General features: G+C 43.1%; 1 long non-coding RNA gene across 2 annotated transcripts in view; it reads left to right on the forward strand.

The window, feature by feature from the left end:
• The first annotated feature begins 830 nt into the window (after window positions 1-830).
• Window positions 831-25,469, forward strand: part of LOC126212824 (uncharacterized) — a 51,023-nt gene continuing 26,384 nt past the window's right edge. The window contains exons 1-2 of one of the 2 annotated variants that reach the window (XR_007540920.1): window positions 859-917; window positions 3,137-3,196. This is a non-coding gene — a long non-coding RNA (uncharacterized LOC126212824). Of the gene's footprint in view, window positions 918-3,136; window positions 3,197-25,469 lie in introns of both variants that reach the window. The other variant, XR_007540919.1, reaches the window with a different exon arrangement.

The following is a 25,469-nucleotide window of genomic DNA, read 5'->3' on the forward strand; positions in this document are numbered from 1 at the left end:
TGGGGGGTGCTGAGCAGACGGGCCAGGGAGTGGGGAAGGCAGAGGAGGAGAATGCAAAAGGACTCGGGGGGGGGGGGGGGGGGGGGAAGGGACCTAGGGGGAGGATGGGCGGGGAGAAAACACAGGAGGGAAGGGGGGGAGGAAGAGGGAGCCCAGGGAAAGGACGGAGGAAAGGAGGGGGAGTGAGGAGCAGAGTTGATAGGAAGGATAAATGGAGGGAGAGAGGGCATCATCCGGGAGGGGGAGTTGACGGAAGCCACCTTGGGAAAGGAGATGGAGGGTGTAGAGATGGAGGGTAGGGGGGACACAACGGTGAAGACGTGGCAGGGGTCGGGGATGGGAGAGGAGAGGAGCAACCAGGGGGTGAGGGGGTTCAAGACGGCGGGAGGTGTAGAGGATGCGGATATGTTCGAGGAATAGGAGGAGATGGGGGAAAGGAATGAGATCATAGAGGATCCGCGTGGGGGACGGGAGGCGGATACGGAAGGCGAGGCGGAGTGCATGACGCTCAAGGATCTGGAGGGACTGATAGAATTTAGGGGGGGAACTTCTGCTAGGAAGAGTTGTAAACTATATGCATTTGTCACGAACTATGGGAACGAGTATAAAATATTCTTGGAATAAGTAGTGTCAACCATCGTTCGCTTATATAAAGGTCTTGAAAGAACAAGAGATATACAGTTGTTGATTTGAGCTCTACTTCAAAATCTTTCCGATTTGACGCCAAAATGCGAAATAAACGTGCCGGCCAGCTGTCGGCTGCTACTGGATGGCGAACGGCGGCCACACAGCTGTTGCCTGTCGTCGCCAACAGATGGCAGCGCGGTAGTCAATGTTTTGCTCACGGCAGTACGTGTTGGTTAACTATGTAGTGTTAACACCTGTATTCAAGATGTCGACCTCTTTACAGATTCATTGTAAGTAAAATATAGGCTTAGTATTATGCATATTCAGTGTTAAAACTGCAATTACGCATATCGAGAAGAGAAAATTAGGATTGAGGGGAAAATGACAAATGTAAATGTTTGTTAACCTGTCACAAAATTTATTCCAAACTGCTTTACAGTTGAAAACTTTCTCTTCTTATTGTTAGTACCGTCATGGATATCGTTAATTTTTTAAACATAATTATTGAGAAACATATTAACCCTGCTTGTACAACCGGTACACGCTAAATAATTCTGTAGTCTGTGTGATCTACCTTACTAGAAGACAACTCACTTAGGTAGCAGTCTCTTTTAATTGCATCAACAGCAAATTTCTCTGGGAAGAGCATCTCATGAAGCTGTGTTCATGTTCTCTAGACATCAAGTTTTTAGCAACCAAATAAGTAAAAATAACAGCATTAATAACCTCATTATTATGACAATACGACCTATTTCTGTCCGTGTTTCTTATATGTTCATCATTTCTATTACTAAAAGACTTTATCTAACTCTAAATATGTTTTAGATGTCTCACATCTCAGCTTCTTAGGAACAGATCTGGCATAATACCCTGACAAGTATGTGAAAACAGGCAAGTATTCCTGAACAGACTGAATTTGTTCCTCACTGAAATCAATTGTACCGTAAATGTTTGTTGGAGGTAAGGTCACATCATCTTCACAGTCAGTTATAAAAGAATCTGAATCTATTCCAACTTCTCCAAGAGCAGATAATGGAATTTTCAGGGACAGCAGGGTCTGAATCCTTACCTTGAATTGAATGTCAAAATCTGTCTCAAGATACCAATCATTGAGATCCTTCCACTGTTCGCTGTTTCCCAAATCTCGCTTTTACAGCATCTGTCTGAACATTTCATGGCAAAACATAGTTAAAATTCGTTTCCTCGCTGCAGTACTTGGTCGTCTCTAGACTGTGAATGGTATCTGATATGGCCAAATGTGTGCTATTGGATAATTGAAATGTGTGTTCAGGACGACATTTCCATATATCGAACAATGATGACAAACTTTCTAAATATCTGATATTTTTGTCGTTTGTTTCGGAAAGTGGTTTCTGCAGTGCATCCTTGAAAGGGGTAATCTACCAGGACATCAAACATTTAGAATATTCCACCATGTACAAATTAATTTTGATGAATTTAGCAGTGCTCTCAAAACTTTCAGCAAGATAATGTTCCTCCAAGGCTAACAAACCTTGATAAGCGATCTCACTGAAACTATTAAGCACAGGTTTGGCATTTTTGTTGCTCAATGTTGCTTTTATAAAGAGCCTTTAAATTAAGTTTGTTGGCAGATTTTATTATCTCTGTATGCACTCCATCATGTAGCTTTTTAACTGCAGAGAACTTGGTCACAAGCAGTTGTATACTTTCTGAAATTGTTTCAAACTGTGGGTACTTTATTTTCTCATCAGTATCTTACTTACAGATTCAGTTGTATCTGACGCATTTTAATATGTGAACAGAACATAAATCACAAAGATGGGTTTTGTGTCATCACAGGGGTGTTTCTAAAAATTTGACAGTTGAGGAGGGGAATGATGTGGCACGTGTGTTAATTGAAATCTTATCACTAACAACACAGGCTAATTAAAACAAATTGCGTGTAGTCTATGAAATATTTTCTTAATTAGAGTAAGGAGTTCTTCACCATTTACGTTCCTAACTGGAGGTATAAAAACGTGAGCACTAGTTGCCACGATTACAGAACTCAATCCAGTCTCCAAAATGTTACCTCCTGTGTAGTCCAAATAATGTTTCAAGTGAATTTTGTCAACCATTAGTGAAACAACATAATCTGATTCACAAAGGAACTGTATCTTCTGTTTTGTACAACATAAAATTGCCACCTAGCTACTCACCTGTTTGGTGTGTTTCAAAATATGGACTAAGCTTATGCAGTGTATTAGGACAGGGTAGCACAAGACACTTGTGATATTGAAAATAAAATACTACAAAATATAATAAAATCTAGCTAATATCTGTAATGTTTCTTTTGTTCACCCATTAAATTCACTTCCTCACATAAGAAATTAATGTTGCTACTTTCAGTTTCTTCAAAAAAATTTACCATATTTTCAAATATCTGATTATGAATAGTGAGTGGTCTGTTGTGAACAATCATCATTCTTTCTGGTGAAATTTCCCAAGTTATCAATAAAGTGAATCAAGTCTTTTAAATGGTTTGCAGTTACTGGGAAACTCCTTGTACCAAGTTTTGTGGTTTCACTTTTACCAACTGCATATCCTGGTCAGTATTTATTTTAATAAAGATCTCACTAAGTTAAGTGATTAATATTGGAATAAGAGCTAATTTTGTTAATATTAAATTTTAGATTAATATACTTACTTCTCCTGTAGTCTATCTAATGAAGATATCGGTTTCCTGACTGTATTTCGATTTAAAGGGAAGTAATTTGTAAAGGCTGGTAGTCGCTAGTTTGTTTACGTTTTTTTGCCGTAAATTTGGCACGAGTGTAGATTTTCGTTTTAGACTAGAGTTATCCCTTCAAATCCTAACTAATTCGATTCTCTCATGAAGCGCTTATGTATATAAAACTTTCGGAAACAAGTTTAGAAGTTTGTATACATTAGTGTTTATTTATGGATTAGTACTGGTCTTGTGCGAACTTATTGTCTGCTATTGTGTTCTACATCTACATCTACATCTATACTCCGCGAGCCACCTTACGGTGTGTGGCGGAGGGTACTTATTGTACCACTATCTGATCCCCCCTTCCCTGTTCCATTCACGAATTGTGCGTGGGAAGAACGACTGCTTGTAAGTCTCCGTATTTGCTCTAATTTCTCGGATCTTTTCGTTGTGATCATTACGCGAGATATATGTGGGCGGTAGTAATATGTTGCCCATCTCTTCCCGGAATGTGCTCTCTCGTAATTTCGATAATAAACCTCTCCGTATTGCGTAACGCCTTTCTTGAAGTGTCCGCCACTGGAGCTTGTTCAGCATCTCCGTAACGCTCTCGCGCTGACTAAGGCCGGTATTACACTATCAAATTTCTTTGTCCAATATCTTTGTCCAATATCTTTGTCAAAGATATTTGATAGTGTAATAGGGATCTTTGACAAATGTCGTCCAATATTTGATCAAATCTAGGCCGAGGCCGTATATTTGATCAAAGAAATCGCTTGTCTTCTGTTCACTGCAATGCGATATGTTACCACAACCACGCGGAGCGCTAGCATCGCTGCAGCGTTCTGTCGTCTGTAGTGTTTTCATAACCATTGCCGGTAAATACAAGTGGTGTGTGCCGACAACTACAGAATTAATAGAGATGTCTGAAGCTGATGAGGCGCTTTACAACGTGAGGCCCCCTGAATACAAAAATAGATTAAGAAGATTGGAGACCTAAACTGACCTAACCTAACCTAACATAACATAACCCTCTCCTGTAGCAAGGAATCGGAGTGTCATAGTGAGCCTGTCTTCTGAAGATGTAGCAGTTCTTAAGTGAAAATTGTGCTTTGTGATATGAGGATACACTGCATTGAGCACATACAGAAATGTATGCTCATCCATTCTTAAGTAATTGATGTACGACTTGACGTCTTCCACTGTAAGCTCACGTAACAAGTTTTGTTGAATGCTTTTATCGTGTCGTCGTAAAACCCACGGCTTCACCCAGATTAGATTAATTTTTCGTTCCATAGATCCGTGCTGAGGAGATCCTCGTGGATGTGGAACATGTCGATTTTTTTAAAGCTGAAATAAAAATACTAATAGTATGAATAAATACATTTGTTTCTATTAAAAATTTCGCCAATGGAGTAGAAGGAGTTGGCCAGTAGTAAGTCTTTCAGGCTCCTTTTAAACTGATCTTTATTTCTAACCAAATTTTTTATGTTTCCTGGCAAATTATTGAAGATGAGTGTTCCTGAGTAGTGGACCCCTTTTCGAACTAAAGTAAGTGCTTTTAAGTCCTTGTGCAGATCATTTTTGTTCCTGGTATTGTATGTATGAACTGAGTTGTTTGTTGGAAAAAGAGATATATTATTTACGACAAATTTTATTAAGAAGTAAATATACTGAGAGGCAGTAGTTAGTATACCCGGTTCTTTGAAGAGGTTTCTGCAGGAGGTCCGTGAATTTACTCCACAAATAATACGTATTACACGCTTTTGGACCTTGAAAACTTTTGTTTGACTTCAAGATTTACCCCAAAATATTATCCCATATGACACTATGGAATGAAAGTATGCAAGCTTTTTCATTTTTATGTTGCCTATGTCTGCTAACACTCGAATTGCAAATACAGATTTGTTAAGGCGTTTCTGCAGTTCTGTGGTGTGCTCCTCCCAACTGAATTTATTATCAAGTTGTAATCCCAGGACTTTTAAGACTGTCAACCTCGTATGTATGGTTCCATTTTTTCCCCCCACTTCTTTTCCGCCTGTGCACACAATGCAATTGGAGTACGTAGAACTGCTGCGGTTAATAACAAGTTGTTGTCAGCCATCTTGAACTTTGACGAAAAATTTGATGACAGTGTAATACCCCTTGTAGCGCTACGTCAAAGATCTTTGTCAAATATATTGGACGGAATATTGGATCACATCTTTGATCAAATCTTTGACAAAGAAATTTGATAGTGTAATACCGGCCTAAATGTCCCCATGACGAATCGCGCTGCTTTTCGCTGGATCATGTCTATCTCTTCTATTAATCCAACCTGGTAAGGGTCCCATACTGATGAGCAATACTCAAGAATCGGACGAACAAGCGTTTTGTAAGCTACTTCTTTCGTCGATGAGTCACATTTTCTTAGAATTCTTCCTATGAATCTCAATCTGGCGCCTGCTTTTCCCACTATTTGTTTTATGTGATCATTCCACTTCAGATCGCTCCGGATAGTAACTCCTAAGTATTTTACGGTCGTTACCGCTTCCAATGATTTACCACCTATGGCATAATCGTACTGGAATGGATTTCTGCCCCTATGTATGCGCATTATATTCCATTTATCTACGTTTAGGGAAAGCTGCCAGCTGTCGCACCATTCATTAATCCTCTGCAGGTCTTCCTGGAGTACGTACGAGTCATCTGATGTTGCTACTTTCTTGTAGACAACCGTGTCATCTGCAAATAGCCTCACGGAGCTACCGATGTTGTCAACTAAGTCATTTATGTATATTGTAAACAATAAAGGTCCTATCACGCTTCCTTGCGGTACTCCCGAAATTACCTCTACATCTGCAGATTTTGAACCGTTAAGAATGACATGTTGTGTTCTTTCTTCTAGGAAATCCTGAATCCAATCACAAACCTGGTCCGATATTCCGTAAGCTCGTATTTTTTTCACTAAACGTAAGTGCGGAACCGTATCAAATGCCTTCCTGAAGTCCAGGAATACGGCATCAATCTGCTCGCCAGTGTCTACGGCACTGTGAATTTCTTGGGCAAATAGGGCGAGCTGAGTTTCACATGATCTCTGTTTGCGGAATCCATGTTGGTTATGATGAAGGAGATTTGTATTATCTAAGAACGTCATAATACGAGAACACAAAACATGTTCCATTATTCTACAACAGATTGACGTAAGCGAAATAGGCCTATAATTATTCGCATCTGATTTATGACCCTTCTTGAAAATGGGAACGACCTGCGCTTTCTTCCAGTCGCTAGGTACTTTACGTTCTTCCAGAGATCTACGATAAATTGCTGATAGAAAGGGGGCAAGTTCTTTAGCATAATCACTGTAGAATCTTAAGGGTATCTCGTCTGGTCCGGATGCTTTTCCGCTACTAAGTGATAGCAGTTGTTTTTCAATTCCGATATCGTTTATTTCAATATTTTCGATTTTGGCGTCCGTGCGACGGCTGAAGTCAGGGACCGTGTTACGATTTTCCGCAGTGAAACAGTTTCGGAACACTGAATTCAGTATTTCTGCCTTTCTTCGGTCGTCCTCTGTTTCGGTGCCATCGTGGTCAACGAGTGACTGAATAGGGGATTTAGATCCGCTTACCGATTTTACATATGACCAAAACTTTTTAGGGTTCTTGTTTAGATTGTTTGCCAATGTTTTATGTTCGAATTCGTTGAATGCTTCTCTCATTGCTCTGTTTACGCTCTTTTTCGCTTCATTCAGCTTTTCCTTATCAGCTATGATTCGACTACTCTTAAACCTATGATGAAGCTTTCTTTGTTTCCGTAGTACCTTTCGTACATGATTGTTATACCACGGTGGATCTTTCCCCTCGCTTTGGACCTTAGTCGGTACGAACTTATCTAAGGCGTACTGGACGATGTTTCTGAATTTTTTCCATTTTTGTTCCACATCCTCTTCCTCAGAAATGAACGTTTGATGGTGGTCACTCAGATATTCTGCGATTTGTGCCCTATCACTCTTGTTAAGCAAATATATTTTCCTTCCTTTCTTGGCATTTCTTATTACACTTGTAGTCATTGATGCAACCACTGACTTATGATCACTGATACCCTCTTCTACATTCACGGAGTCGAAAAGTTCCGGTCTATTTGTTGCTATGAGGTCTAAAACGTTAGCTTCACGAGTTGGTTCTCTAACTATCTGCTCGAAGTAATTCTCGGACAAGGCAGTCAGGATAATGTCACAAGAGTCTCTGTCCCTGGCTCCAGTTCTGATTGTGTGACTATCCCATTCTATACCTGGTAGATTGAAGTCTCCCCCTATTACAATAGTATGATCACGAAACTTCTTCACGACGTTCTGCAGGTTCTCTCTGAGGCGCTCAACTACTACGGTTGCTGATGCAGGTGGTCTATAGAAGCATCCGACTATCATATCTGACCCACCTTTGATACTTAACTTAACCCAGATTATTTCACATTCGCATTCGCTAATAACTTCACTGGATATTATTGAATTCTTTACTGCTATAAATACTCCTCCACCATTGGCGTTTATCCTATCCTTGCGGTATATATTCCATTCTGTGTCTAGGATTTCGTTACTGTTCACTTCCGGTTTTAACCAACTTTCCGTTCCTAATACTATATGCGCACTATTTCCTTCAATAAGAGATACTAATTCAGGAACCTTGCCCTGGATACTCCTGCAGTTTACCAATATTACGTTAACTTTTCCTGTTTTTGGTCTCTGAGGACGGACGTTCTTTATCAACGATGATAATGTTCTCTCTGGTAAGCCGTCAGGTATTTTATCGTTTCGCCCAAGGGGGGGTCCCTCTAACCTAAAAAACCCCCGTGTGCACGCCACACGTACTCTGCTACCCTAGTAGCTGCTTCCGGTGTGTAGTGCACGCCTGACCTGTCTAGGGGGGCCCTACAGTTCTCCACCTAATAACGGAGGTCGATGAATTTTCAACCATTATAGTCGCAGAGTCGTCTGAGCCTCTGGTTTAGACCCTCCACACGGCTCCAAACCAGAGGACCGCGATCGACTCTGGGCACTATGCTGCAGATATTAAGCTCAGCTTGCACTCCGCGTGCGATGCTGGTTGTCTTCACCAAATCAGCCAGCCGCCGGAAGGAACCAAGGATGGCCTCAGAACCCAAGCGGCAGGCGTCATTCGTTCCGACATGTGCTACTATCTGCAGCCGGTCACACCCAGTGCGTTCAATAGCTGCCGGAAGGGCCTCCTCCACATTACGGACGAGACCCCCCGGCAAGCACACCGAGTGCACACTGGCATTCTTCCCCGACCTACCCGCTATTTTCCTGAGGGGCTCCATAACCCGCCTAACGTTGGAGCTCCCTATAACTAATAGGCCCGCCCTCTGTGACTGTCGGGACCTTGCCGGAGAATCGGCCACTGGCCCAACAGGCGAGGCATCCTGTGGTGGCTCGGAAACGATGTCATCACCACTAGGAAGCACCCCGTACCTGTTGGAAAGGGGTAAGGCAGCTGCCACGCGGCCAGATCCCACCTTCGCCTTTCGGCCAGGCACGCGCGAGCCCACCACTGTCCGCCATTCACCCTGGAGTGATGGATGACCGGTAAGATGCTCACTGCCGGAAGACGCAGCGACATCAGGGGTTCCATGTGATTCCAAGGCCACCGAAGTAGGCATAGGTCTCACCACAGTTGCCCCAACGCCACTACGAGCCGACGCCTGCGCCTCGAGCTTGATGAGCCTAAAAGACAAAGCCTCCACCTGCGCCCGAAGAGTGGCCAATTCTCCTTGCGTCCGCTCACAAGTTTGTCTGTCAAACCATATGTGACAAATGTGCTGTTTGCCATAGAAATTTGAAAGAAGGGGTGCTCTGTGTAGATTGTAAGTTATGGTTTAGTGGAGGGAAGACAATGAGGCTCTTCGATGGCAGTGTAGGTTATGTAGAAAGGACAGAAAAATCACTGAACATGAGGCAAAAATTTGTGCCGTTAAGGCTGAACTAGAAAACGCGAACTAGGAATTATGTAATTTAAGGGAGGAAAAAGTAGAAAGCAAAGGGCGAAAAAGGGAAACACTTGAAAAGACTCCAGAAATTCAAATAGTAAATCAGTTTGGGTTGCTATCTGAAGTGGAGGAAGGGGCTTGAAAGTAGGTTGAAGCAGAATATTAGCTTAAAGAAGAAAGACAGGTCAGGATCAAACCAGAATAGGAAAAGAAGAAGTCTGCTTATAGGGAGCTCTCATGGGAGGAGTGTGAGAAATTAGGTTCGGGGTACCAGGAAACAAGTTTTGTGAAACAAAGTGCTAGCCTTAGGCAGTTGACAGAAATATCAGCTATGCAATGACTTTGAGAAGGAAGATCAGGTAATTATAGTTGTGGGAGCAGGAAACACCCTGGCTATGAATCCAAGATACAGTATTAGAAGTGACCTGGATAAAATAGGAGCAGAAACTGGGCACACAAATGTGGCGTCTGTGGAGGTCTTTCAGCGCCATGATCAGCCCTGGGTAAACACTGCTTTAAGGCATGTTAACAGTGAGTTGAATGTGCTGCTCCAGACACCGACAAAATCTCACGTAAATGTTGTTCCAGTTAATGCTATTGGTACGTGGAGATACACTACATACAGCCTGCACCTGAATAGGAAGGGGAAAAATAAGTTGACTTCTCTATTAGCACAAATCATAAGGGGGGGGGAGGGGGGGAGGACAGTCACACAAGAGGTGATACCCGTGGTTAATGGGTCCAGGCAGACAGGTTTTTTAGCTTAAAGTCAAAGTCCAGACAGACAACAATCAAAATAAATAGAATAAAAGAAACTTCATGTACAGTAAATAGGGGCAAAGCTAAGGGCAGTATCAACTTACTTCATCAAAGTATCAGGGGAATAAAAAATAAAGTAGATGAGCTATTAGCGTGTTTAGATGGTCTCAAAAATAAGAATGTGATTGATTTACTCTGTCTGTCTGAACACCATGTACCTGTGGGGATGGATAGCATAAATGGATATAATTTAGCATTTTAGACTTGTAGATGTAGGATGGATAAAGGAGGAGTTGCCATTTTTATAAAACAAGGGTATAAATACAAAACGCCGGCCGGAGTGGCCAAGCAGTTCTAGCCGCTATAGTCTGGAACCACGCGACCGCTACAGTCGCTGGTTTGAATCCTGCCTCGGGCATTGATGTGTGTGATGTCCTTAGGTTAGTTAGGTTTAAGTAGTTCTAAGATCTAGGGGACTGATGACCTCAGAAGTTAAGTCCCATAGTGCTCAGAGAGATTTGAGAAATTAAATACAAAACTATAGGAGTAAGCAAATTTTGTGTTGATCAGCACTTTGAGGTTTCTGCATGTGAACTTCACCTAGATAATGTAGTATTGATATTAGCAACGGTGTACAGGTCCCCATTAGGAGACTGGGTGCTATTCATTATAAAGTTTGACTCCCTATTTACCTGTCATACAAAAAGGAGAATTCATTAATCTGTGGTGATTTATGTCTAAACTTTCTGAGTAATTCTGATAGGGAAAGTGAGCTAGAAGTGTTATTAACAACATATAACTTAGAATCAGTGGTCAATCTCCCTAGACGTATAGCACTCCAGTAGATAATGTATTTGTACAGACAGAAGATGTAAAAGAAACACATGGTTTCCCTGTGGTAAATAGATTGTCAGACCATGACGCACAATTGATTAACTTACAAAACCTAACAAGGTGTCCAGTTGAGAAGCCATTAAGTAAAAGTGTTAGGTTGCTCAACCTGGTATCTATAGATCACTTCAGAGAAAGTTTAAGAAATGTTAATTGGGGAGATGTATATAATGAGCCAAATGGTAATGATTAATGCAACATATTTCTTGATAAATTTTATCCATTTTTGATCACTGTTTCACAAAGATTACTAAATGTAACACCACAAACTTTTCAAAGAAACCTTGGATTATTACAGGTATTACAATGTCTTCAGAAAGAAAAAGAAAACTGTATGAGGCAGCAAGAACTAGTAAATATCCAGAAATAGTTTTACACTATAACAATTATTGTAACACTCTGAGAAATGTTGTAAGGAAATCAAGAAATATGTATGTTAGAGAAGAAATTAACAACTCTGGCAATTAAATCAAATCAATGTGGAATATTGTTAGAAGGGAGACAGGAAAAGTAACCACTGGGGGACGTAATATTGCTATTAAAGTACATAGAAGAGTCAGTTTCGAAAAATTTTAGTCAGATTGAGTTTCACCTAACAACCTCTTGTGAAATAAGTAAAGTTATTAAATCTTTGAAAAATAAATGTTCTGTTGGAGTAGATGACATCTCAAATAAGATATTAAAACAATGTGGAGCAATTATAACTGATTTCCTGAGTCACATATGTAATGCATTACTAACTCAAGGTATTTTCCCAGACAGGTGAAAATATACACTTTTCAGCCCTCTCTGCAGAAAGGGGGACACCACAGGTGTCAATAATTATTGGCCAGTATCCTTGCTTACAGAATTTTCAAAAATCTAAGAGGAAGTAATGTACTCAAGAGTGGTTAGCCATCTCAACGGTAATGAGATACTTAGTAAATCACAGTTCGGATTTCGAAAATGATGTTCGACCGAGACAGCAATATACAATTTCACTGTCCACATAATAGAGTCTTTAAATAGTAAAATGTCACCAGTAGGAATTTCTGTGACTTGTCCAAAGCATCTGATTGTGTGAACCATGACATTATGTTACAGAAAGTACAATACTATGGTGTAAATGGAATAGCATAAGAGTGGTTTAAGTGATACCTACAGAACAGCAAACAAAAAGTTTCTTTGTATGGGTCAAGTGATTTATGGAAGTTTCCCACTTCATCTAACTGGGGTACAATTACATTAGGTGTTCCACTGGGTTCAATCATGGGGCACCTTTTATTCTGATATATATGAACGACCTTCTTTCTTATCTGAAACAAGAAGCTGAACTGACACTCTTTGTTGATGATACAAACACCATTATTACTCCGGTAAAAGAATATACATTTCAAAATGATAGAAATAAAGTCTCTGGAAAAGACATTAATTGGTTTCCTGCAAATGGGCTTACTTTAAACATTGAAAAAAAAAACCAGTACACCTAGTTTTCTTCTGTAAAAATTACAGTTACTTCAATAAATATAACTCACCAATAGAAGTCAGTAGAGAGGGTAGAGCATACAAAATTTTTGGGTGTACGTATTAATCACAATCTTAATTGGAAAGTAGTTTAGATCTTCTAAGGCGACTAGGTTCTGCAACTTTTGTCGTCAGAATAATTGCCTATACTGAGGATACAGAAATTAGTAAGATATCATAGTTTACATACTGTCTGTCTCTGATCTCATAGGGAGTAGTAATTATGGGTAAGGTCAGCAATAATTTTAACTGTCAGGGCGGGACCAGTCTTAGCGTTAAGAGACTATACAGGAACTGGAAATATTTATGTCTCACTGTGCAGAAAGGGAGTCGCAGGCTTCGACAGTAGGATTGCAGTCAGATGGAGGTTTCCGTCCTGATCTCGCATTTTTACTCAGATTTGACGCAGCAGACATACCGTGAGCGTGAGTGTCCGAAATTCCGTTCCCATTTGTAACAAAATTTTAACCCAGAGCTGTTTTGGGGGCACTCTTTTTTTTTTTACATGCCATCTTAGATGTTCCGTTATTCGATCCTGACGAACTGTAAACTAGTGAGCTGGGGTGACGTGTAGTGACGATGACTTCGGACCTCTGGCAGGTTGCTCGGACAGTGGAGCCAACTGCAGTCAATATTGGTTACTTGTGTGTCCCGTCATAGCATGATACTCAAGTGTGTGGGTCCCATACCAGATAGCATCGACAGCGGCTACTGAACGTATACAGATAACGGCTACTGAACGTATACAGATAAGGGCAACACAAATAATCACAGGTGTGGCTGACCTGTGGGAGAGTTTCACGCAAGTGTTGAAACAACACAATCGGCAGACACTTGAATAGGGCGCAAGTTACCCCACGAGAGGCCGCTTACGATATTTCGCAGGCGACTGTTAAGCGAGGAGTCCAGAGGCGCTCTCCAGCCACTACGCGTCGCTGCCATAGGGAGGCTGAAGGCAGAGGCAGGCCGGGTACAACACCGAGACGTCTCAGCACTCGCCATTAACGCACTCCGTACGCGAACGGAACGGGAAAAAATGTCGAAATTGTTACCGTGCCAAGTACTCTGCCATGTACTTCACAGTTGTTTTCAGTGTAGTACGGGCATGTAGTTGTGACGGTCAATTTGGTGCTTGTAAATACGTCACGTAAGTGGGCGATTTAATGGCACAATTGTGAACAATCGCGTGAGACATGCAGCCATCAAAGGAAATATACGGCAAATTTCCAAAGTTCACTATTACGTCTCCCTATGCGTTTTAGAATCTGGACGACGTTGATGTATTCTTACCATCGTGTGTGTTGTAATCGCTTGCCGATTCATAGAGAAAAATGTGAATATTAAGAAACTGAAGAGATAAATGTTTTTGGATGGGGTCCGCCTTTAGCAAAACTCTGTTTTGTTTCATATCCGAAACGTGTTTCACTACAATTGCAGCATCATCAGTGGACTTTTAATTCATGGCCGTTTCATAAAGAATGTTCTTTGCTATTTGCAATATTACGTTTTTTTGAAGAACACATAAAGTTATATATTAATACTTTTTGGTGAGAGATTATTTTTTTATAATGCTTATTTTCTTTCACAGATACAGATCCCACACTGAAATGCAGTACTCAAGTATTGGTCAAACGACTGTCTTGTACACTACTGCCTTTGTTGATGGATTACATTTCCTGAGGATTCTTCCAATGAATCTCAGTCTGGCATCTGCCTTGTCTCCTTTCTACAAGTAGTTTACCTTTGTAGATCGCTAGAGCAACGAAGTGTATGTAGTGTTGGAGAAAAGCACAGGTCATTGCAGTTCCAAGATGGGTCTTACGAAAGATGCACATAATTATAGACTTACGTTGTTCATGTCAATCTGCTATGGAAGATATTCTGCATGCACGTATTTATACGTTTTTGCGTAACGAAAATATCTTCCGTAAAAATGCACACCGATTCCACAAACAGAGACCTTGCGAAATTCAGCTCGCTCTGTTCCTCCACTAAACATCAGCGCCCAGGTCCATGCCATGGAGAGAGGGAGGGATACAGCAATAGAGTTGCAGCAACAGGGGGGGTGGGGGGGGGGGGGGTGGAGAGGAAACTAGAGGGTGGGGTGATCAATCCCGTGGACAGTGTAAAGGATGTGAAGATGTTGGCGGAATAAGAGGAGGTGGGGAAGGTGATGAGGCCATACAGATGTAGGGGAAGGAAGGCAGATACGGAAGGCAAGGCAACGTGCATGGCATTCTAGCATTTGGAGAGGCTTATAGACGTTGGAGAGAGGGTGGATATCCAGGCACTACTAGCATAGCAGAGAATAGGATGTATGAGAGATTTGTAGGTGTGGAGGATGGTGTAAGTTTGCAATCCCAATGTCCAGCCAGACTGGTGTTTCAGGAGGCAGAGGTGGGAATGGGCTTTCTGCTGGATGGTCAGGAGATGAGGGGTCCAGGTGAGGTGATGGTCGAGGGTGAGGGCAAAGTATCTCAGGGTGGGGGTGATCTGGATGGGATGACCATAAATGGTGAGGTACAAATCAAAAGAGTGGGTTTGGAGAGTGTGCTAGGACCATTGAAGGGTAGGATAGAGAGGCAGGAACGTGGTGACTTCAGCGTATTGTAGGAGGTGGACAGGAGGAGGTGATTTGGGCATATTGACAGTGTACAGGAGACAGAGGAGTATGTAGAGGATGGAGGTCTGGGGGACGCCAGCAGTGGGATAAATGAGATAGGATTTGGTGGCTTGGAGAGTGACATAGGAAGGACAGCATGAGAGGAAGAAACCGACCAGACAGACAAAATTGATTGGCAGGGCGTAGGTATGGCGTTTAGATCGGGATGCTACATGCCGTCGTAGGCATTTTTGAGGACGAGGGAAACAAAAAAGGCCCAGCGATGGGAGTTAAGCTGGAGGGAGAGAAGGTGGACGAGGTTAAGGAGTTGGTTGGGAGTTAACTTGGAGGGAGAGCAGGTGGATAAGGTTAAGAAGTTGGTCTTCGGTGGAGAATGAGGGTCAGAAACCTCACTGGGTAAGGGGGAGGTGGTGGTGTTGATGGAGGTGGATATGGATACGACAGGAGAGGATGGATTCAAAGACCTTACTGAAAACGGAGTTGCAGCAGATGGGATTATAGGAAGAGGTGACAGCTGGGGGTTTGTTGAGTTTGAGGAATAAGAGGATGCGGGAAGTTGTCGACAGGCTGGGGCAGAAGCCAGCAGAGTGGATGACTTTGTATAGAACCTTTACATATTTTAACTACCTTTTAAATACAGTTCATGTAACTTCTGGCTGAAGTGCGGGTTTAACCTGCTGTCAGTAAGCCCACTTTGAGAGGAGTTGAAATCACAAAAAGAAGGAGACTTTTTTTATTCAGGGCTTTATCACAGTCTAACATAACAGCCGCGACACTCACTGGTGTAAAAGTTGTTACCGTTTGACAAGTGGAGCGACACTAGCACTCAAAGCGGCGAGGAAGCAGAACTTAAGATGCCTCGTAAGCATAATCTTCTTTTGCATCCCTTTGCTATGTGATTTAAGAAATATTTGAATAATTTTTTTTGCCTCCAAGAGTTTGTGTAACATCAGAAGACATATATGTTTCTAAAAATGATCAGTGGCGTAGCGTGGTTGTAAAGGTTGGGGAGACTCTACGGTTATAGGGAGACAAAAGAGTACAATAAACAATAATTTAAACAAATGAAACAAAAGGCATCAAATTAAACAACAACAACAACTACTACTACTACTACTACTACTACCACTACCACCACTACCACTACTACCGCCAGTAACAATAATAACAGTAACAATAATAATAATAATAATAATAATAATAATAATAATAATAACTTGTTCAAGAAACGACGACAAACTCCAAGTAGTGTCTTTTCTATTGCTAACGTGCTCAAACACGAGAGCCGGGTGTTGGACATTGAATTCCTTAAATAATTCTTCACTCGTTTAAGAGTATTCATGCTTCATTCACTGCTTGCTGTCGTTGCGGGTAGGGTCAAAATCAAACGCAGAAACTTCGTTGTTTCTTCATAAACAGAGTCTAAATCATTGCTGACAATGTACTTTAAGAGGATTCTTGTAGATAAGTGTTTTTCTCATCAGCGTATATATTACGCAGTTCATTTTCAAGTTTTTCTTGTTTGAAAAAAGGGTACTGTTCTAATAACTGAAGCAGTTTCAACTGTGAGAATTCTTTTTGATAGGTCAGGAAACACTTTTCATTCAAAAGTTCAACAACTGAATTTGGGGAATGTCTTGAAATCTTCTTTACATCTGAACAATTTGCAAATCTCGTAAGCTAGTGCCCTGAGAGATGTATTTTGACTATCACAGAATGATAAGTTGCCATTCAAACACAAGCTGCATTTAATGCATTCATCAACGAATGTTTCCCTTTTTAGTTGTCGTAAGTTTCTCAAAACAGTTCTTATTTCGTCGTGGGAAGCAGTTATACTGACAGATTTTGACTGAAGAACATTAAAGAGATGATCAACATAAACAAAGCACCCTTGGTAGAAGCAAAGCAAGTAGACAAACGTAGTATCATCCATCCGTTGTTTCATTCCCACAGCGCAACTGAAAGATTCTGGGTACCACTGAGAGTCTATATCATCAATTATAAAATTAAAAACTCTATATAGCTCTGAGAAATTACTAGCTATTGTTGAAACTGCCCTGGAACGAAAGTTCCAGCGAGTGTTGCTTGCATATGGCAGTTTAAATCCTTTCTCAGTTAGCAATACAATTCGTTTCGATGATTTGCTGAAAAACGAATGGATTGCAGTAAGATCACTTACAAACATGTGTACCTGTCGTATGATTTAGGAGACATGTAACAGTACCAAATTCAGATGGTGTGCGTAACAATGAATAAACAGCGCATAGGGGCAGAACTGCTTCACCAATTGTTGTAGTCCTTTTTCTCTGCCCATCATTACTGAAGCGCCATCATATGTTTGACCAACCACTTTTCCTTCCACATTCCATTCTTTCAATACTGCATGAATAATGGTTGACAAACCTTCAGCAGTTTTATCTCCAGAAACATCGTAAAATCCTACGAATCTTTCCTCAATTTTGTCTGCAATACAGTACCTGAATATTATACTCATTCGACTCTTGCATGACACATCTAATGTTTCATCAGCTTGAATCGAAATGAAATTGCAGTTCTGAAGTTTAGATTTTACTTTCTCATTAACTGCCAGAGTTATCATTTCTATTACATCATTCTGTATATCTGGAGAAGTTCCTTTAAAGGTTGAAGATGATGATAGATGGTCTCGGATTAACTGCTCTCCCTGAGCTAGTAAACCCAAAAATTCCAGGTAGTTACCTTTGTTGCTGGAGGATTCGTCTTCTCGATGGCCGCGAAAGGCTAGTTCTTGTTTACAGAGAAATACAATTGCCTGAATAAGACGAGCCAATACTCTCCTGTTGGATGCAACTTGTTCGTTGTATTTTATTGCTGTCAGAGGAGCGGTTTCAGAAAGGGCGTGCTCAATTCTATTTTTACCCAATAACTGAAATGATTCTTTGTTCTGCAGGTGACGTTTTGATATCTGATGCTTTTGTGCTTTCCTGTCAAAGTTCTTTATTGTAAAAATGCCCTCATTGCACCATTCCTTTCACCACCAAACAGAAGACATATATAAAATATAATCTGTTATTAACTGCATTCGCAGTCAGTCAAGTATACTTTTCGTACCAGGCTGTCTGAAAAGTGCGTTTTGTATGGCTTCACTTAAAACTAAACTGACTATAGGAGTAGGTCGTCGCACTTTTTTTCGTACGTTAATGTAGAAAAAGGCGTCTTTAATAAAAATTCTATAAGGTATTCAGTTGCTGGCTCACTCATGTTGGCGACACAACGAAAATATGCACTAAAATCGCACAGGACTGTCTATGAACACAAACGGCGCGACTGTTCACTTCTGTGTTAAAAGCCAGCATAGAAGCGGCAGAGACTAGTCTCGATACCTGATAGCAAGTGCAGCGCACCGGCCTTCGTGGAAGAGGGGAACTGGAGGGGAGCCGAGAATGCCACTAACACAGTCAGGTAAGGGACGGGAGGCAGAGGCTGAGAGCAGTCGAGTCTCAAGCAGGCAAATACATCAATACTCAGGGTGCGGCGTGGGGTACAAAACTGATGTCTTCACACATTTAGAGCTCTTAGTAGAAAGTTGTTTATATTTTTGTTATAAATTAATATTGCATCTTTTTTAAGCACGAATACAGGGGACACTAGGTCTCTAAGTCTCCCCTCACTCTACGCCACTGAAAATGATTCTAAAATAAGTGCAAGTAGGGATAAAACTCATGAATCCAGTGGCAAGCTACAGCACACACGTGATGAAACGCTTTTGACGTTGCATAGAACTGCAGCTTACCGCCTTTATATTCACGGAATATAAACACATAGATTCACACTTAAGAAGCACATGCAAAAGGGATCGACGCCCAATCTGTCATTCCGTAGGTCTACTGTGTCTTAGTCATTGTCGTCTGTTGCCACTAGTACGAACTTCATCTTTATATTATTCTATGTGGGGCAATTAACTGCCAAATAGTGTAAACTCCAAGCCCTGAAAGCTAAAAACACTGTCAGAAGTGCTGTCATACATTAAATTTGCCTTTAAAGACTTTTCATCCAATGACATACGCACTAGTTTATCAGTGTCGGAGAAATGCTGTAACTTCTGCTTTAAAAGGTGGAACATAGTGTCACTTATCCCACATTTTATTTGTATGCCTTCCATATATCTCTGTAATGTGCACACTGATGGAAACATAAAACATTCTGACAAAACCTGTATGCCTGAGTGCTGTAATATAATAAATTTAGAGCGAACAGCTTAGTTTTGTCTTTCCATCTTACACATGGCATGCTAATCTGGTTTTACAACAAGCCAATGGCATCTATTTTTAAACACTGGGATTCTATAGTCTTCAAAATTTGTTTCCCCCTTCACTTGATCCTTTTTATACAGTTTCTGTGACTGTCTGCACTTAAAATGATAGGCACTGTTCTTGTACCATAACAGTTTTTCGCGACGTCTAGCTATCTGCACAATCTCATTCTCCACACACATTTTATAAACACGAATAACTGCACTTAATTTTACCATTTCATCGTCAACGCAGACCTGTGTTGTCCATTCAGATGAATCTGGCACTGATATATGGAGAGTTGAACCGATTGCTCTTGTGCCATAGGAGTGTTTCACAGCTTTAGACGGATTGTCGAACATTTGTGGCAGTCTCCTCTTCATCATCAGTTGAGATGGCGTATCTGGAATGTCAAACAGTGTGGTTAACTGCATTCCACAAGAGTTTTTTATTCATGAATTGGTTTCTTTCGATGTGCAGCGGACAAAACTCAACATTATTATAAATGTAAATAGGGTCTTTTTTCATAGGCGCTTCTTGTCTGCTATTCACTAGCCATTTACTACTCCTAAAACTAAACTTGTTTTTTCTTTATTGTTACTTCGCTCCCCAGAATGGGGCGGGCTGACAGCGGTACAGTATGCCGCTCTTCAGCCAAGAGTTACAGAAAAAACATAGTCAAATGATAAAATAACACATAACATAGAATGGTATAAAGTGATGAATAAACATGAACAAAAATAGATGAGTATAAACGGTAGATTTAGAAACAAAATAGATGAGAGCCACACACACATACAGAGAATCAACACTGTGTCAACACAAAAAAAAAAGAAACACCACACTGTGGGAACACAAATGAATGATGCTGGCGACACTGTTGGTGCTGGTGGAATATAGCACTGCACGCGGCACTGGTGTAACACTGACACCACAACGAAAACGTTAAAAATCATGGTACTGAAGGGGACCTACCACCGGGTGAAGGTAGGATGGGGGAAGAAAAGGGGGAGAGACGCTAGGGGGGTAGGAGGGGGCAGTGGAGGGGAGAAGGAAAGGAGCTGGAAGCCTGGGGGGTGAAAAGGAAAAAGGTGTTTGGCTGGGGAAAAGGAGAAAGAAGGGAAGGGGGAGAGGGAGGGAGAGAGGGAGCCCTGAGTAGGGGGAAGAAGAAGGGTTTAGATCTGGTGGGAGGGGTGGATGGAAGGCACAAGGACATCATTTGGGAGGGGGAGTTGGCGGAAGCCACCTTGGGCGAGGGTATGGAGTGTGCGGAGATGGAGACCAGGCAGGACACTGTGGTACAGGCAGAGAAGAGGGCTAGGGTGGGAGAGGATGGGTGAAACCAAAGGATGGAGGGATCCAGTTTGCAAGAGACATATAGGATCTGTATTTGTTCTAGGAACAGGAGGAGATGGGGGAAGGGAATCAGATCATAAAGTATCCATGTGGGGGCAGGAGACGGATGCAGTAAGCGAGGCGGAGAGCATAGTGCTGAAGGACTTGGAGGGATTTCCAGTAGATTGGGGCAGAGATCCAAGTTGGGTGGGCATAGCATAGGATAGGGCGGATGAGGGACTTATAGGTATGTAGGATAGTGGAAGGGTCTAATTCGCATGTTCGATCAGAGAGGAGTTTGAGGAGACAGAGGCAGTTACATGCCTTGGCTTGGACTGTGAGGAGATGGGGGGCCCTGGAAAGGCAGCGGTCGAGGATGATGCCAAGGTACTTGAGGGTGGGAGTGAGGGCAATGGAGCGGCCATAGATGGTAAGGTAGAAATACAGAAGGCGGAAGGAGGGGGTGGTATGGCCTATGATGATTGCCTCGGTCTTTGAGGGATTAATCTTAAGGAGCCATTGGTTGCACAAGGTGGTGAAAAGGTCAAGGTGTGACTGGAGGAGGCGCTGGGAATGTAGGAGGGAGGGGGCAAGAACAAGGAAGGTGGTGTCACTGGCATATTGCAGAGGATGCACAGGTGGTGGGGACTGCAGCATGTCTGCCACATATAAGAGGTAGAGGAGAGGGGAAAGGACGGAGCCTTGGGGCACACCTGCCGAGGGGTAGAAGGTAAAAGTGGTGGAGTTGCACATGGTAACATAGGAGGGGCAGTGAGAGAGGAAGGAAGCTACGTTCAAGGTCAAGGGACACAAAGATGGCAGAGCGACAGGAATTGAGGTCAGTGGAAAGGAAGTGTGTCAGGTGGAGATCATCAGCAGAGATGGAAGGTTAAAAGCCACATGGGGTCAATGGAAGGAGACAGTGCTGGTGGAGTGGTGGTGGATGCAGCGGGTAAGGATGGATTCCAGGAGTTTGCTGAAGACTGATGTGAAACTGATAGAGTGGTAGGAGGAGGTGTTGGAAGGGGGTTTGGCAGGTTTGGGAAACATAAGGATCTGGGAAGTCTTCCACAGGTCGGGGTAGAAGTTGGTGGAGAGGATAACATTATAGACGGTGGCTAGTACTGTAATGAAGGAGAGGGGGCTTCTTTGAGGTGGTGGTATGTAATACGATCGTGACCAGGAGCTGTGTTGCATTTGGTGTGTAATGTGGTGACGATTGGGGTATTGGATCGGTTGGTGGTGTGGCCCCCAAGTACTGGAAGCTAGGAGCAAGTGGGGGGAGAGAAGTGTGAGTGCGGTCCTGGATGTCAGGGAAGAGGGAATAATCAATTCATGGATCATCAGGGATGGAAAGGACGTCAGACAGGTGGGATGCAAAATGATTGGCCTTACTGGTATTGTCCAGGAAGAAGGTTTTGTGTCAGTAGGGCGGTGGACGGTTGACTAGTACTTCGAGGAATTAATAGGCAGTGAAGCATTAAGACTGGTGCACATCTGTCACCAGGCCTGGCGTTTTTTGGCCATGAGCATGTTTCTAATATGGCGGAGTTGCCAGAGGTGGAGGAGTGTATCCCAGTTCCAGGTATGGAAGAAGGAGCAGTAAAAGCGATGGGATTCGTGGAGGAGGAGTATGGCCAGTGGTGGTAAGGTAGGACGGTGAGGGTGGTTAGTTTTGGTGGGGATGTGCACCTCAATGGCCTCCGACAAAGTCCAATGGAGAAAGGAAGCGGCATGGATGATGTCATCAGGGTGCTGGTAGGTGAGAGGGTGGCGTCCGAACTGGGTATCTAAGGTATCCCAGTAGGCATCCCAGTTGGCACGGGAGTCATCATGGATGAGACTCGGGGGCGGGTCTGGGTCGTGGTCTGAGTGAGGGCGAGGTCTGCCTAGTAGGGTGAGCAGTATGGGAAGGCGATTGCTACCTATAGGGTCAAGGATGTCTGTAGTAATGCCCCCAAGGAGGTTTCGAGGGGCACAGACTACATCGGGACTGGTATTGGATTCTGGGCAGGTATGTTGAAGGAGAGGGGGGAGGTCACCTTGGAGGGTGGCAATAAACCAATGCCACCGCCATAACTGTGTGCATGTGCGGCTGTGGATGTTAAGGTCGGCGGCAATCATGTAGGAGGAGAAGCTGCAGTCTATGTGGGCGAGGAAATCATATGGGATCAGGGTATTAGGGCGGATATAAATGGTGGCACAGGTGACGGTAAGGCCAGGGAAGAAGAGACTGAGAATCAGGTGTTCAGTAGGGTCATCAAAGAGAGGTTCAGGTCGAACAGGGAGATGCCAGAGGTGGCTAATGACAACTCCACCACGCAGAACAGGAAGGGGATTGTTGGTGCAGTGAAAGGTATACAGAGAGGTGTTAATTGTGTGAGTAGGCTGAAGAATGGTTTCATTGAGGATGAAGGCATCCACGTGGTGGTGGGGGAGGGTGTGGAGTAGGAGATGTTTGTTGGTGGGGAGGGAGCGGATATTGTTGAACAGAATACGGTGCTGCCGTCGCACCTTAGCAGGGAGCCTAGACTACGTAAAACAAATTTTTTTCTTTATTGTTATTTTAACACCTTACATAAAAAGGTCGGCCAGAAGCGGCAATAATACGCCGCTCTTAGGCCACAGACAGTACAAACAGAATCAAGGAAGACATAGCAACACAAAACATAATGGTGGACAAAAACAGTAGACAAAGGAGCAAAAAAAAAACACAAAGCTATTCACAGGTGTAGAAAAATAAAAAACTGTCAGCACTGACGGTTGAGATGACCCACGTGAATGATGGAGCGTGGGCAGTGAAAACACTGAAGCACTAGCACATGACGACACACACACAGAACTGATGACGATGATCCCCAGTGCGCGAATGTTCACTTGACGTGTGCGATTCCGGGGACTTGCCAGAAGGGGAAGGTGGGGGAGCAGGGAGAGGGGAGAGTGTAGATGCCAGGGGCAGAGGAGAAGGGGGGGAAGAAAGAAGCTACAGGGATGTAGGAGAAACCTGGGAGTAGTAGGGGAGAGGAAGGGAGGAGGGAGAGAATGGAGAGAGGGTGCCCTAGGGAAAAAACACAGAAAGTGGAAGAGGAGGATCAAAGTTGATAGAAGGGGGAGATGAAGGGGATGAGAGCATGATCAGGGAGGGGAAGCTGGTGCAAGCCACCTACAGAGAGGGTATGGAGAGTGGAGAGATGGAGAGCAGATGGGACGTGGGAATACAGGCACAGCAGCGGCAGGGGTGGGAGAGGATGGGGGATCAAGTTTAAGGGTTGTGTAGAGGATACATAACCGTTTGAGGAAAAGGAGGAGGTGTGGGAACAGAATAAGGTCATTGAGGATCCACGTGGGGGAGGGGTGACGGATGCAGTAGGTGAGGCGGAAAGCATGTTGTTCTTGGATTTGAAGGGATTTGTGAAAGGTAGGAGGGGCGGAGCTCCAGGCAGAGTGCGCATAGCAGAGTATAGTGTGGATGACGGATTTATAGGTATGGAGGATGGTGGAGGGATCCAGACCTCATGTGCGGCCAGAAAGGAGTTTGAGGAGACGTAGTTGGGAGCGTTCCTTGGCTTGGATTGTCCAGAGATGGAGGGTCCAGCAGAGGCGATGGTCAAGTGTGACGCCAAGGTACTTGAGGGTGCGGGTGCGGGTGAGGGTGATAGGACGTCCATAAATGGTGAGACAGAAATCAAGGAGATGGAAGGAAGGGGTGGTTTTGCCTACATTGATCGGCTGGGTTTTAGAAGGATTGACCTTGAGCAACCACTGGTTACACCAAGTGATGAACCGGTCGAGATGGGATTGGAGAAGGTGTTGGGAGCGTTGCAGGGTGGGGGCGAGGGCGAGGAAGGTGGTGTCATCGGTGTACTGGAGAAGGTGGGCAGGGGGTGTAGGTGGTGGCGTGTCTGTCTTGTACAGAAGGTAGAGAAGTTGGGAGAGGACGGAGCTTTGGGGCACACCAGCAGAGGGGTAGAATGTGCAGGAATCCGTGTTACGAATGGTGCAAAAGTAAACATTAATGGTCAATATAAATGTAATTTGCAAGCAAATCCTGTAGACGCAGTTTTGTAACATGATGGTATATACCTCTCAGGGTCCTTAGGAAACCTAAAAAAAAGACAGATGTGTTATCTTCTTCTTGTTGTTGCTGCAATTTACGCTACCGCTCCCATTTGTAAAAACTATTGTACAAACCAAAATAAACAACTACTATTCGCTCTCGCTTTCATGATCGCGCTGAACTCAACAGTTTAACTTACTGGCCGCTTGGCGCACTTCTGGCGTAGTAGGCGATAAAACCGAGGCAAAGTGCCGCAACTGTTATGTTAGACTGTGGCTTTATGCCAAATAGCTCGGACCTGCCCTCTGTCGGTGTCGGCTGCGAGCATCTGCCACCAGCTGCTATTCTCTGACGTCAGTATCTTGCACCACGTGGAGCCGCCCTTGTGCAGACTCCCCGCCTTTACACGACATGCAGTCTTTTACTGCCCTGTTCCTTCACAGCTGAACGTTACGGTCAGACAGACTAAAACCTTTTCTCGTTTATGGTCATTACACTACTGGATCGAAGAAAGACTGACCCCGAATCAGTAGGTACGAAAATAGGAGTTCGTAGCCGATACCATAGCAAGTTTCATTGGATAAGACGCAACATGTCAAATAATTCTGTGTGTAGCAGCTCTCTTTGACGGTATGGTGCTGTTTGCGGCTGGTGCACAGAAAACACCGGAAATTTGGGTAACAACCTAAGATATTACTACGCTTGAAATTCAATTACAAGACTAAG

Source organism: Schistocerca nitens, chromosome 11 (genome assembly GCF_023898315.1).
Source record: "Schistocerca nitens isolate TAMUIC-IGC-003100 chromosome 11, iqSchNite1.1, whole genome shotgun sequence".
NCBI lineage: Eukaryota > Metazoa > Arthropoda > Insecta > Orthoptera > Acrididae > Schistocerca > Schistocerca nitens.